Here is a 5,897-nt window from a genome sequence, read left to right on the forward strand (position 1 = left end):
GATGGGTTTGACCCATGGGAGGGGGGGGTGTACAATAGATTCACTATATATATATATATATGTGTGTTAATGAATCTAGACATACTAATCGCCAACCCGTGCGTTGCACGGGGTGTCGGGGTAATATTTAACAACACTGTATCGGTACTGACGTTTTCACAGTACTTCATAATGGTATCTGTAGTATATGTTTTTATGTGAAAACATCCTAGCTGAATCTTACACATGCTGAATCTTGTTGACACTTTGGGGCTAGCTTTGTTCAGTCAGCATTCCTGTTTATATTATTACATCATTAATTAATATTGGAGATGAGATTTCTACAATAAGATGTATGATCATTGAACGTTATATTCCTGTAACTAAATATTTTTTTATGGTAATTGGTATTTTTTACAATATTTACAATTGAATAATGGATTTAACTAGAAATAAACGTGATCTATGCTGCGCGGTGCCCATAGACTAACAATGCAAGGGAAAAAAAAAGACATCGAGACTTCTGATGCATTCAAGAAGCATTTCATATATAGCAAAACTGCAATAGACAAATCGTGTAAGACAATACATTTGCAACATCAAGCTCGCTGTACTTTTAACTTTGATTTACATAACAGATATGTGATGCAACATTAGTTTTGGAATCACATATGAGTTTTCCCATGCAAATGTGTGAGTACGCCTAGGAATTTTCATTGCTAATCCAATTGGCACAGCTGCACCGAGGCCTGAGTAATCGAAGGAGCCGTAAAAGTCTTATTAGTTGTCAATGATAGAATGATGAACTATAATGTACGCTGTAATGTTTTCACCTGCAGGGCATTGGTAAGATTCCATTATTTTATATCGTGCAACAACATAAAGGATTATATGCGATAAAAGGTATTGAGACCAGAAAAAACGAAAGGTGGGCATTGGTTCATTCATTTAAACTTTTGAGAGTAAACGGCTTACATTTATCTTACAAATAACGGATGCACTATCACATATAATAGCTCACAAGTTTACTTAAAAAATTGTAAACAACTTTTCTTCTTTTTTTTTATACTATTTTTGCAAAACTGAAAACAACTTCTTAAAATGCCATTATCAAGAATAACTAATTATCAATTTGCTGATTAGTTCAGCTTTGTCTCAAGCCACACCAAATCATCTCCTATCCTAGTTTACTTATTTGAGCAAATTATAGTACTATTTTTTTCTACCAATATTCATGCTTGTAAGTTGTCAGGTAGAAACACAGGTAGAGGGAAAACAAAAATTGTCAGAAATAAAGCTTGGCAAGAATTAATGAACCTCAATTGACCTATGATGCACCAAGGAAAAATGACAAAACTCTGAAATTGTACTAATCACTAAATATAAGTGTCAGCCCTAAATCTTATCTAAATTCTGAAATAGGAAAGTCCATATTTAGAAAGGTGATAGTTTGGCAAATATGTACATTAGTACATGCCATCCATGATCCATGTTCTTACCTTGATAAATACTGTATGAAAAGTGCACAGAACATAAAGGGAGCAAATGATTGAAACCTGTAATTGCAGAAAAGTTCGTGTAGCAACCATTACCAGCACAGATTCTTGACTCTTGAGCGCATTGAGCCATTGAAAATGGGACGTGGATTTCTTATCAATCAAATCAATTTTGCAAGTTGGCAATCCCTGATAATATCATATTTTTCAGGTCACAGTACATGAATAGATTCCACTGAACCCTGCAACATTATTCAGTAGATGCACATGAAAGGATAATTAGCAACACGTCAATGAGCTGATTCAATACACTTAATAGAAAGGAATGGGGAAAGCCTGAACAGAATACTGGATTATTAGATCAAAACAACTCATTTATGTAAAGATTACCTACAACCAGAAAAATATAAGCTCAATTACATGCCTATACAAAGAATAGCACTCCAATATATTTGCTTAGCCAAGCACACAACAGACTGATAAGAAGGTATAATGCAAACTTAGTTATATGCTATGAAGGCATGGTATCATCACGCACAAGTACAGAGCATGAATGGTAAGAAACAATTGGAGCAGATATTGATTATTAGAGAGATTTTCCCGACGTCAATTTGTTGTTCGATTAGTTAATTATAGGACAAAAGGCTATTCCTAGGCATAACTGAATTCTGAAATGCAAAATATAAAGGAACAATGTGGTTTTGCGTAAAGTAAAGATACAGACTGAATCTCTTTTTTTTTCCCCAAACATTAGGATTAAGATTGGTGTGAGGCAAGAAATACGAATAGCTCATAGCTCTTCGAATTGGCCGTGAGCAAAATAAATGACCAGTGGAAAGATTCAGACTTTTTCATGCATGTGCGTGGTGCATGAATTAAGTAAAGATTTTGGTCATGCAGTCTTTCTCGCATCTAAACACAACACACGCATATTTAATAATTCTGGACTCAATATCTGGAGTACTACATACTCCTACCTCAGAAAAAAAACAGCTGTGATGGTAGGATGTGATAAATATTTTTCATTTTCTAATCAAATCTAATGTAAATGATAGAAATAAACGACACAGGAAAAAAGAGGGAAAATTATTCATGAATTCGACAACTGCTGAGATAGGTTCATAGTTAATTCGACAACTACGACATAGCCACCAACATGGCCATTTGGTATTGAAGCATAATTAGTGACCTTGATTCAAATTATCATATCTTTAAGATTCTATCTTCAATGAATCACACATTGTTAAATAGAGAACACAAATACATACTCTTTCATGAGATTTCGGGTCTAACAGAAATATAAGTATACCTAAACCTTTGTTAGATATTGTAGGAGAGCACCGGTAGGCTTGATGTAATTTATAGCATAATGTAGGCAAAACCGCAGGAAAAAATACATAAGGGTAGATCCGGCTTTTCTTAACTAAAAAACAGAATGACAGGATCAGGTACATACCTCCAAAGTCAAAATTGTCAGCCATCCCTTCATAGTGTTAGGAATCATGAACATCAAGAAAATATTCAGTGATGAATTGGCCATTCCTGATATGTTCATAATGAGGGAAAAATCAGCGGTTGCTCTAGGCAAGAGCAAGTCCAAAAGACCCTCATTCCAATAACACACTGCAACAAATAAAAACTTAAAAAGACATTTGTATTATCGGTAATATCTAAAGATCACCAACTCAGCGCAAGTTCCATTTTTCAATGGAATGGATGAGCACATGAGTTACTTTAAATCTGCATTAGTGAGATCCTAATCAATAGTAACTATGCCCAAATCAAATATCCGTGAAATACAACAACAGTAAAATAGCAAGCAGTAGTAACAGTAGCCATTAACCGTTAGCATAGCTAGGAGAAGAAGCATGGCTTAGGGGTTGTTTGGTTGGTTGCCACACTTTGCCACACCACACTTTAGTTACTCCCTCCGTTTCATAATGTAAGTCATTCTAGCATTTCCCACATTCATATTGATATTAATGAATCTAGACATATATATCTATTTAGATTCATTAACATCAAAATGAATGCGGAAAATGTTAGAATGACTTATATTGTGAAACGGAGGAAGTATGCCATAATTTTTCAGATATGTGTTTGGTTCGTTACGGCAATTGTGTCATGCCACACTTTCATAGCCTTAGGACCCACATGTCATACTCTCAAATTTGAAGCTAAGCTTGCCACACTTGTGGCCAACTATTTCTAAGCCACACTTATGCCACCATGCCTCAACTAGCCTAAACTTAGTTATGGCAAGGCAGGTAAGTGGCTCTCAAACTCACCTGAAGAGTACGGAGAAGAGATTCAACTGGAGGAAGCGAGGGCGGCGAGGCGCCATGTACAACGGCACATGTGGCACTGGGCGCTGGCCTTGCCATAGTAGCTGCCGACCCACATCTGCCCTCGTGGCAGCCATGACTGAGCCGCCCTTCTCCTTCCTTCTCTTCCTTGACCTCGTCACTGAGCCCACTGCTCCTACCACCTCTTTCTACCGGATCTGGTGGACCTTGAGCAAGAACCAGCACATCAAGTAGCGCAAAGAGGGAGAGAAGAAGAGGACTATGGCGGCGGCTTACGTCCGTCGTCTCCGGGCAGCCGGATACATCGGCGAGTCAGCCGATTTCCCCTAGGCGGATTTGGCGCCGCACCGACCGGGGCGGAAAGCATGTCTCGCAGCGAGCGACGGACGCGGGGCCACGGCTGGGGCGTGTCTCGCTCCAGGCGATGGCGTCCCTCTCAACTTCCCTTCTCCTCCCAGGCTCCTCTTACCGGATCTGGCAACCACTGAGCCAGATATGGCAGAGCGAAGCGGAGTGGGCGAGGAAAGGGAGGCGGTGGCAGCCTGGCGGGGCCGAGATTGAAGAGAGGAAGAGGCGGCAGTGGCGGCGCGGCGACGATGGCTGTAGGTGGGCGAGGATGCGGCGGTGACGGTGTTCGCGAAGGGAGAAGGGCGAGGCGGTGCGCGTGGTTGCGCGAGGGGAGGAAGGCGAGGGCGTGCAAGGCTGCGGGCGAAACGGGAGAGGGGGCTAGGGTTTGGTGCGGGTGACCGAAATTTGCGCCGTCCGTTTCTGATCCGACGATCCCATGGGTGTGAAAGGGCCGCCACAGTGGACACGTGGACGGTCAGATCGGCCCTTCAGCGAGATCGAACGGACAATTATTGTGGGAACCAGTATGTAATTAACAAAAACGCATGGGCTGTTTTGCAAAAAATATGCTGACGTGGCGCTCTAATTCTTCAGCACTCGCACAACGTTTAGAGAGATTAATATTAAACATTCACTGTCCGGTGAGAGAGACCTGTATCAGTGTTAGCACCCCTTAAGACTTCCGTCACCAACTTTTCTATCAACAGGCTGTTGAAGGGAAAAAAAAGACACTTCTCAATGAAAGTTATGCGACATTTAAACTAATGGAAGCATACCGTTTCACAATATATATATATATAGAGAGAGAGAGCCAGAGAGGGCATACCTTGACAATATGGAATTAAGCAGCCATTATGTTTTATTTTGCAGTTAAAACATGAAAAAAAGGATTTGAGAATAGAACTAAGTGATGTTATTCCTAATTAATATCACCCTTTTATTAAAATATACATAATGAAAAGAAAGAAAGGGCAAAGTTATAATCTCACAGGAGGATATTGAAAATAACGGCTAAAAGAGGATGTATAAAATTATTGTATGTCATTGTAAACAATGTTTCTTGATGACAGTTTTCTCTGCCAATTTTCAACTGCTATGACCATTACGCCAGAACCCTATATTTGTGACGGCATACCAGTGACGGGCCTATGAATTGGTCACAGATGACCGTCACCTTTGACGGGTCGCTAGGTTTGCCGTCATCGGTGGTGCATCCGGCCGTGGCCCGTCACAGGTATCCCCTCACCTGTAACGGGCCGGAAGTAAAAGCCGTCACAGGTGAGGAAGTGATGGGTTTTCCTCCCAACCCGTCACAAGTATCCCCTCACCTGTGATTGGCCGTGGCAGATTTTTTTTACGGCCTGTCACAGGTAGGTCAATACCTTTGACGGGCAACTCAATTGAAGCCCGTCAAAGGTATGACCAACACCTTTGAGGGGCTTTTTTAATCTAACCCATTTGAGGTGTGTTGGGTCTATAAATACCCCCCAAACCGCCAACTGCTTTCCATCCCGACCAGTTCACTGTTCACAAATCGGTTGGGAGGGCAAGGGGGGCGATTTTTTGTTAAAATTCAAGGTAAAAAACACATTATTCTCCATTCCTTCTCAATATATCGATCATCATATATTTTTCTTCGTATGTTGTTGATTTCAGATGGACCGTAGATGGATGTACTATGCGCATCATTCGTGTACCGAGTATAGAGAGGGGGTCACAAAATTTGTCACATTTGCGGATAATGACAGAAAAAGTAGGATGAGCATGC

The 5,897-nt window shown here is 40.6% G+C and overlaps 1 long non-coding RNA gene across 4 annotated transcripts; it reads right to left on the reverse strand.

Moving 5' to 3' along the window:
• Window positions 1-500: 500 nt before the first annotated feature.
• LOC127757759 (uncharacterized) lies at window positions 501-4,495 on the reverse strand. Of its 4 annotated transcripts, none has more exons than XR_008013527.1 (5): window positions 4,058-4,495; window positions 3,764-3,978; window positions 2,932-3,017; window positions 1,536-1,717; window positions 501-812 (listed from the first exon to the last, which is right to left on the reverse strand). It is a non-coding gene; the product is annotated as an uncharacterized LOC127757759 (long non-coding RNA). The 4 variants fall into 4 exon arrangements; XR_008013528.1 differs by having other exon boundaries at window positions 3,764-3,987; XR_008013526.1 differs by having other exon boundaries at window positions 3,764-4,495.
• Between the last annotated feature and the right edge of the window lie 1,402 nt (window positions 4,496-5,897).

The sequence above is a fragment of the Oryza glaberrima genome, chromosome 12 (assembly GCF_000147395.1).
Source record: "Oryza glaberrima chromosome 12, OglaRS2, whole genome shotgun sequence".
Lineage (NCBI taxonomy): Eukaryota > Viridiplantae > Streptophyta > Magnoliopsida > Poales > Poaceae > Oryza > Oryza glaberrima.